The sequence below is a fragment of the Pogonomyrmex barbatus genome, unplaced genomic scaffold (genome assembly GCF_055798465.1).
Source record: "Pogonomyrmex barbatus isolate J1 unplaced genomic scaffold, ASM5579846v1 scaffold14, whole genome shotgun sequence".
NCBI classification, from domain to species: Eukaryota; Metazoa; Arthropoda; class Insecta; order Hymenoptera; family Formicidae; genus Pogonomyrmex; species Pogonomyrmex barbatus.
Window position 1 is genome coordinate 2,414,302 of NW_028297110.1, and position 9,831 is coordinate 2,424,132.

At 31.1% G+C, this 9,831-nt stretch overlaps 1 protein-coding gene across 3 annotated transcripts in view; it reads right to left on the reverse strand.

Annotated features, from left to right (window-relative positions):
• beta'COP (coatomer subunit beta') overlaps window positions 1-9,831 on the reverse strand; it is a 64,081-nt gene that overhangs the window by 12,610 nt on the left and 41,640 nt on the right. The gene's annotated exons all lie outside the window — the stretch shown is intronic.

Genomic DNA, 9,831 nt, shown 5'->3' on the forward strand with positions numbered 1-9,831 from the left:
AAATGAAGAATAAGCTTCAACTTTCCTATTCCTAAGTACACCTAACGCGTATGTGGATTTTCATATTATTCCTTTAAAATTAAGTTATATTCCGTTTTCGCTTATATTCCCCAAAATTTATCACGTTATCGCTCGCAGGAATGTGTGTACGAATGTGTGGGGTACGGTGTGTAGGATGTGTAAATCTATGAGTGTCCGAGGTATATTGAGCTCGGATCCGTGGGGTTTGTTAAGCCCAAATGACTGCGAGGATCAGTCATCCCTGCGGGACGCGCGCGCGATACAAGGTAATCTCGTGGAACGTCATCTATAATTTATCTGAACAGTGTTTCTCCTGCGTAATGCAATCTCCGCTCTGAAGGGAGGGAGAGAGAGAGAGGGGGAGAGAGAGAGAGAGAGAGAGAGAGAGAGAGAGAGAGAGAGAGAGAGAGATGAAGGGGTGAAGAACGGTTATTTCGAATAGTCGTCTCCAGAACTATTCTTCGAACGATCGTCGCGACTGGGTGAAAAGTATGCGGAACGGAATACAAACGGAGGAAGGAGAAAAGCGATGATAGTGCGTTACATACGTAAGGACTCCTGAATAATTTATATGCATCTCAGTTTTAAGAGAAAGATTCTCACCGATTTATTCGGTAGGAATACATCAAGTTCGCGCCGTGATCTCTCATCTGTTATGCATAACGCGCAATGATATCCGAGGAAGAATCTTCCCTTGATACTAAGAGTATATATATATATATGTAGCATTGCAAAAGCGCAATTTAAAATATAATGTTTCTATATTATCTTAAAATAAATAAATTATACTTCGTGTTTTATGTTCTTAGTGATTTTATGTATATCTTTTAATTACAAGTTATAATTAATGTGTGTGTATTTTTTCAAGTCTTAAGCTTCAATGATGTTTTAAAAAGATCATCTTTGTTAAAAGTGCAATCATAATCTGTGTAATTAGAATTATTCTGTAATATTGTTTTTTTTATGCATGTGTTGCTTCTTCCTGTATTTTTATATCAGATAACGCTATTCGTCCCGTTCTCTAAATAATGTTGCAGATCAGACGTGTTCACAAGAAAGGACCGTATTCAGCGAGATGGATCAAGGCAATGTCGATATTATAGCTGTTTCATAAAAAGTGCATCGTGAGTCAAAGGCGAAAGTCAAGGAAAGGATCGCATCTTCTCGAATCTCCTTTCTGACGGGCGAAGAGAGCAATGAGGCGAAGCTATACAACGAGCAGAGCGAGTCTTCTTAACTTTGGAATACGTTTGGTTTTACTATGTATCTAAGAATTTATTAAAATACGTTCCTGAATAGAGAAAGAAAGATGAAAAGAAAGAAAAATAATTAATTTTTTCAATTGCTCATCGAGAAGTCGATTAATGTTAGTTTTACAATTTAATTACGTAAGCTTTTAGAGCTTCAGTTAGGAAAAATACAAGAGCATATCTCTTTTGATAAAAATATCTATATTTTTTGAAAAAAGAATAATATAAATATTTTCTACAAAAACAACGTTTTTTCAGAAAAAGAATATTGGGCTTTTAAAAAGCAAGAGAAAAGAAACTGTAACATTTCGCAGGAAAGACAAATGTTTTTTTATTTTTCGCTATCAGTTATCAATTCTCGATTAAAATAAATTCATTTTCTCACCGAAAATTTATTCTTATCTATCTTTCCATGATTTTCACGCTGTTAATATCACATTATTAATTTCATTTTTGTGTTAGACACATTAAAATGTTGATCATTATAATAAATATCAAAATAAATATGTAATTATTATTAACTTTCCATAATATCTCTCATTTTATAATAATAATTATATAAATTAAAAACAAAATGTCTTTGTAAATATTAAAAATCGAGCTTACGTAAAGAATAACAAATAAATCGTGACTCCTCGAACGATCGAAGATACGTTGATTGAGAATAGAATTCTGAACGTTGTAATTTTGTGGTGAGTCAGATGTAATTTTTATTCTTCCTCATTACCGATTTCCTGCAGCTTTAACGTTTGTGCGCACAATCCGACTATAACTCATTACAAATAATTTTCTTCGGAACTATTTGAATTACGTTGTACGTTAACGAGACGTCTTAAAAAACGTCAAATAAAGATATTTTTAGAACATCTTTAAAGACGTCTTTAAAACGTTTAAAGAAAGATTTTATTTTTTTCAATTGTTCTTTACTCATCTTTATTCAGTTATTCTTTTAAAGAAAGTGCTGCGCATATTAAAATGCAACACCGCAAAAGAATATTTTGAATTAATGTATACCTCGATATGAAGCAAAAAATAATGTTAAGTTATGTTAATAATGAAGATAATGTGAGAAAATGGCAAGGTATCGCAGTTCTAAAATGAGTTCAATTCAATTTCAACATTGCATAATCGTGCAAAGCAAGTTATGTAAATTCTCATCAGTGATCTTTATCGTCTAATCAAAGTCTTCTTTCAAAGTAAAGATAAATATCCCATTGAAACACATGTTATTCTGTTCAGAAAATAATTAATGACTATGTTCGTCTCTATATTATCTTCATATCTATATTATTGCGTCAGTATCTTTTTTATAACTATTTACCTTACTTTCAATATGCCAATGTACTTTCAACACAAAATTTTTATTAGATTAAGTATTATAAAAACATCAGTCATCTCACCATTAACATATTTATTAAGTGCACGATAAAAAATATATTTTTATTATTGTAAGAATTATCGTGCATTCCTCGAGTCACTATTTATTGGATTAAGTATTATAAAAATATCAGTTTTACCATTAACATATTTATTAAGTGCACGATAAAAATATATCTTTATTATTGTAGGAATTATTATGCGTTCCTTGAGTCACCGTCATGACGTGCTTCTTATGGTATCTTTATAATTCGTATGATGATATTGGTATACCGACAATTATCACCCAGGTGTTCTTTTCTTCAGAAACGCTCACAATGCCGTGCGCCCGATAATTAATTTCTACATTGGGCGAAATCGCTTAGCGTGCCGAGCAATTAAACGCACGAGTCGCACACGTAATTATCACATCACAAGAGCGTACTTTATTACGCTCTCGATTATCTCTTCAACCAACCCACTGAAAATCCTCCTTTTTTTTCCAATCCTGGCCTATTTCAAGAATCTTCAATTATTTGCCGCAAATTTGCAACCACAATAAGTACGTCACACTCGCGATACAATGAATAGAGACGTCTCTTTGATGGCTTAAAATTAGCAAAGATTTAACGCTCTATTTATGTTGCGCATCCAGCGTTAAATATGAATGTTTTGAGTTTCATTCATTTAATAAGACAATTGAGTTTATTACGATTATTAGGATGTTAATGTAGATCTCATATTTTTATGTATGGACAAATAGCAGAGTTTTGAATAAAACGAATGTGATTATGTACCAATCTGGCAGTGCCAAAAGAAATGTAATAAAGACTTTAAGGACTAATGCATGCAATAATCGCAATTAATTGACAATTAAATTTTAGTTTTGTAATTTATTAAAAAAAAAATCACACAAAGAATCTTATTTTTTTCTCTCTCAGAACGCGAATATTAAAATTAATTGTATGTTCAACAATATTTTTGTACGTTGTGTTAAATCATAATATATTAAATGTAAAAAAATTACAAAATTAAAATATTTTTCGTGAAAATAAATTGTATGTCCGATGATGGCGTTTCTGAAATCTAGCACACTTGGGACGTAAGTACTCCAAAGATAATGATTGTATTAGTACGAGATAACAGGCAAGTAATCAGATTTAGCGCGTTAAAAGCGCGGCGAGAGAATGGCTTTCCGGCGAACAATTTTATCGCGAATGGGCTCTAGCTTCTCAGAAATGTCGGAAATCAAAGTGCGACTTTATTCGCGAATTATCTTCCGTCCAATCGTCGAAATGTCACAAGCCGGGTCCCAGTCGGTTGTTCCGCTTGCGGGTAATTGCACGGCGCGATTGCGGTAGGGTATGTAACAATCGGAAATTTTTGTCAATCAGTCTACGATCCGATAGCCACGGTAGAAAATTGCGAAAGGATCGCAACCGCGAGAAAGTGGACGGTGATTGGAGGAAGATGAAAGAACGAACAAAAGAGACGGAGAAGACGATCGTCCCTTCGTGATGAGTCGGTGAAAAAATGCGCGATCCATCCTCTCTTCGGATCCGGCGTTGCGATTAATGATGAGAACGGATTTTCTTACGGGACCTTGACATGTGTTCTCTCGGTGGTCGAACAGTTTTATTCTCTCGCGTATACGGAATATAACTGGAACGAGTGGGTCGAGTGAGATTACGTTTGACGCATCTTGTCGCAGATAAGCATACGCGACAAATGCATCTTCTTTCGAGAGATCGATGTACGAAATTATAATTTAGAAAAATATTTAGCTGTGTTGCAACGTCTGAATTTTTTTACATTGTGATACTCCAGAGCAATATGATAATTAATATCAATAATGAGAGGCGACAAATTTGCCAGATAAATTTTTAATAAACAGATATCGATCGCAAATTGATCAAGAATCTTGCGATAGAAAGAGTAGAGAGAGATAATCTGTAATTATCGTTTGATTAAATATATAAATTATATAAATTATATAATAAATTATATAAATTATTTAATTAATTAAATTATATAGAACACAATCTGGCACATATACTCCAGAAAGGATAATTTTGCTCAAGTGTTTCAAAATTTGGATACAAATCTGAAAATAATTTGGTGTTAAGTTACCAAAATAATTATATACTTGAGTATTATCATGTTTAAACGTCCTATATAATTATTTTGGTGTGCAATAAAATTATTTTCAGATCAATATCGAAACAAATTTTTAGATATTTTAACAGCAACAGCAAACTTCTCTTCGTGTTCGTCACATTCAATATTAATTATTATATAAATATTACACATGATAAAAAATCCTTCTTTATCTTTATATTTGCAAATATTTCTAACATTGTATAATATATCACAAAAAATATTTATAACGCTTTCGACTATTCACAATTCTTTTATCGACAACACATGCGGGAGTTTACAACAAATGCATAGGAGATAATTATGTAAATGTGGACGTTCGCAAATAGCAGAAGAATAAACGATAATGAACCGTGCTAAATAAATTATACGTCGATTATACGCTCAGCCATAGTATTTAGACATTTATGTGCAATTCATTGAGATATTACGACGTGATCACGTTTTACGGGCAACGAGAAATAAAAAAAAACTTCTTTTCCTTCTTGATAATATTGAGATAATTATATCTTCACTGATTTGATAATCCTCTATAAACAAATCTTCAATTATACTATTATTTATTGTACAAATTGATACAAAAATATTTTAATTTTAATCTTTTATATATATTTGACGGTTTATTGCCACATGTTGTTTTTAACTCTATATTTGTTTAGATCTCAGATCGAAGTTTCTTATTTTACTAACTTAAAAAAATTTTCAGTAAGTTTCTGTTGAAATGACCAGAATATAAATAATCGTAAATATATATATATAAATTGATTGAATGTGTATTGTAGATAATGTAGATTTTTTTTTTACAGTTTGTATAATTTAGAGTGCGCTGTCGATATAATACGTGGTATATGGTAAATGTTAATCGAGAATGTGTTCTATCACGTCGAGCACATTTTGAATTCCTGCGCGTAAAATTGGAGAAAAGAAAGCCCCGTATTTTTCCTATGCGATATCATTTTTACTACTCTGTATTTTTCCGAGCCGATATAAAGAACTTCGTCATTTCATCAGCTTCATGGAAACTTTATAATCGGACTAATAAAGATCCTCATTACAGAAAGAGTTTTAGCTAAAACTCTTTAATTTGTATTTAATTAATGGCCAACCAAATTTCTTTAATATTATTTTACAAATACTGTTTAATGTTAATTAACGTAAAATTATTAATTAACATACTATTAATATTTGGATATTATTGTAATTTCATATTCTCACTTAAAATTAATGCGACGTGAATATCGATTCACGGTGGCTTAATATATTTGACTTTCTAATTACACAGTGCTGTTGTAATTAATTGGCATTATTATTAATTATTTACTAAAATTATTTATCATACCGACTCATCTCCGACGATATCATCGGATTAAAAAAGCATTAAAAAAAAATCGAGCGATCGTGCCATTCGCGGTGTAGCTGGTTGTCACACAATTGGACGAGGTCAGGGCAGCCATTTGTCTCTAACACCGAGAAAGAAACATCGGGTGTCTCTTTGCGTTTTCTGTCACGCCGAGTGACCTACTGTTCCTTTCTCAGAGTCGAGAAGAAACGCGCCGCGATTAACGGCGGTGGATTACATTATTTATCCACATTCTCCTCTCTTTTACCACCGCAAATCTGTTCGCGCGAGCGAGAGACATCCCCCATCCCTCCCGCGCCGCGTCCTTCTATTCTACGTGCGCGCGCGCAATATCATTTCGAAGGATTATATTTTTAGCTGCCATCGATCACGCAATTTTTCCCTGCTACTTCGGCAAGAAAGGCCGGCCGACGAGTGTGTCTATCGATCACCGGGGGGGGGGGGGGGTTGATTGATCGGTGCACGCTGGGTGTATTGCACAGCAGCCGCAATCGTATAAAAATTTGTCGAAAGTAAGACGCAGTCCAGAGAGCTAAGGGTAACGTAAATCAGGCATCGTTCCTGTAGATTGTTAGAAAGAGAAAAGTCGAAAGTGTTATTTTTACTTTTCAGCAGAGGAAGAGAGAGAGAGAGAGAGAGAGAGAGAGAGAGAGAGAGAGAGAGAGAGAGAGAGAGAGAGAGAGAGAGAGAGAGAGAGAGAGAGCAGAGAATATACGGTAATTAATGATCGCAAATATGATTGCTGTTTGTTCTCCGTTACTTTCAGATCGAGTTCTTCTCTATCGTTCTTTCTCTATCACAAGCCAAAAATAAATCAGTTTTAATTCTCTCATTTCGCCTTTGTTCTTTTTAATAATATTCAACATTATAATTTTCAACATTATTATTTCAATTTTTAATCATACGCTTTTGTATATTAATAATAATAATTGTATATTAATAACACAATATAAAGCTAATAAACTCTTATTATTACATTCTCATTTTTATTTTCTCCTTCCTGTAATCTTTTTTTTTTTTTAGTATTTTTGTTTTACAATTTCCAGATATATATGTGAAGTGCACGAACTGGTCCGGCTTGCACGTTTTTTTCTCATATTCTCTTCTTGTGTTCTTCTTTCGTGTTCTTGGTAGCCATGAATCTGGTTCTCGTGGTTGTAGGGAGATATTCCTTTCTCTCTGTGATAGTCGCGTGACAGTGAACCAGTTTACTTACTTCTGAGTTTCTAACGCAACAAATGAACTACGATGTTAAGGACTCCGATACGTATTCGTTCTTTTTGGTATAATTATTAAATTATTCACGACGATCATAATAGTCAATAAATCATCTTTCACTTCCTCGTAGATGTTTAAGACAATGCGGAATACAAAAATTAATTAATTTTATAATTATAATTAAAGATTATATAATTATAAGCGAAAGATTATAAGCAATAAAATTATAGAGCAAGTAATTTACAGGTGTTCTGTTTTGCAGAAGAAAGAGAATATCTTCGTTTTTTGGTGTTCAAATAGATATCACCGAAGTCATTGACCTGGCACGGCAATGTTATGCAAAATGCGGTTAGTTAATAATGGAGATTTTAGTACGCTGATTCGATTACTTATATTATCGTTTAGTTATGATGAGAAATTTCACGAAATTTGCACTGAGAAAAAATGCTGTTAAATCAACAGCATAATTTAATTGGAAATAATTTTATTAATTCAATGACATTATTAATGAAACAGACATTATTAATGAAACATTATATTATGCTCTTGTTTTAATAATTGAGATCTTCGTTTCATTAATAATGTTTCATTGAATTAATAAAATTATTTCCAATTAGACTAATGCTGTTCATCAACAGCATTTTTTTCTCAGTGTATCTTTAAATCGATTTTCTGTATATTATCTGCAGCTATCATTATTACTTCAATGTCTGTAAAAAATAAAGAGAACACTGCATTATATATCATGCAACTGAATGTGCTCACAAGCTGAATGTGTTTTTGCCATGAAGCAGTTAATGATATGGAAATAATACATGGCTATTAATTATATAACGATTATATAATAATCTTATATATATCTATATGTATCAATTAAATTGTATATATAATAATTATATATATAATAAAATAACAACAAAAAATAATATAAAAAGACATAAATTTGTCCAAAACGATTAATTTTTTTGATTATTTTATCTTAATATATTAAAAATTATAATTATTAAGATAATAAAGAAAAAAAATGAGAGAAAGATAAATAAAGAACGAAGTCTGAGTCGCATTTATTGTATCTAATATTTATACATAGTTCATTTGAAATCATATCTAAAGTCGTCCTCTTAAATGAATCATCTGATTGCGACATAACCATAAATCGATTCCGAATGTTTACATTAATGTTCAATTAAATCGTAGATTTATTTACCATTTTAATTTTTAATTACATTCCATGCGATAAGCTGAACTGACAGCAAAATAAATCGTACATGATGTACTTGACTTACAATTTTATCGATTGCTCGACATTATTTTATCACGAATGACAAAATCACTACTGATTTATTTGTCTCTTTTATAATTGATGTAAAACAATTTGATAATAGGATAATGAAGTTTCAAGCTTTTAATCACTAGATAACAATTTAATTCAATTAATGAAATAATTTCGTGTGTGTGTGTGTGTGTGTGTGTGTGTATGTGTGTGTGTGTGTGTGTGTGTGTGTGTGTGTGTGTGTGTGTGTGTGTGTGTGTGTAAATTATTCATAAATTAATAGTCAATAAAAAAATAGAATAGAAAACTTAGTATAACTCTATAATTTGTAGTATTTCTAAGTGAATTATAATTTTTTTTTAAATTACGTCCAAAATAAGTATCAGATATATATAAGCAAAAAAACTTGAAAAGCAGGTTAGAGCAGGTTGAAAAATGACAACATAAAATAATTATAATAATGTTTTATAAAACAATAATAATATTTATAATGTATAATATTCTCTCTCTCTCTCTCTCTCTCTCTTTATACATTAATATTATAATAATATTTATAATATATAACAATAATATTACTTATAATGTATAAACATTTATAAAAATAAGGTATTTTCCTCTTTTTTCAATCTTTGTAAATAATTTACTTGAAAATAATTTAATTAAAATAATGTGACATCCTACTCAAAATTTACTTAAATTAAATTGAATAAAAAATTTACTAGATTAGATAATTTCTTGGCAACACTTTTAAAATATACAAGATACTCACTAGTGCTTTCAAAATACAACATAAAACACTTTTCATAAAAAATTAAAATAATTCTTTCTTCATAAAATTTAACTAAGAACCGTCAACTATTACTTATAAAATATTTAAAATTACAATTAATTATTTAAAACAAAATTACACATGAGTAATATTAATAAATATCTTTTATCTGATTGCTTCTGAAGTTTTAAATTTCTGAATTTTAATAAAGAAACTCTCTCTCTCTCTCTCTCTCTCTCATTTTTCTGCTTCCATCAAAGTAATATCATTTCAACGTTTCGCGAATATTGTCACGATGTGTACCAAAGTTGTGTCGAACAGCAAAATGTACATATTCTGTACGATATCATAATAATCGTCGTCGAGAGACGTAAATATTTTCCGACGCGGAAACGAAGTCACGCGCTCGTGCGTGCAGTGTCTTGAT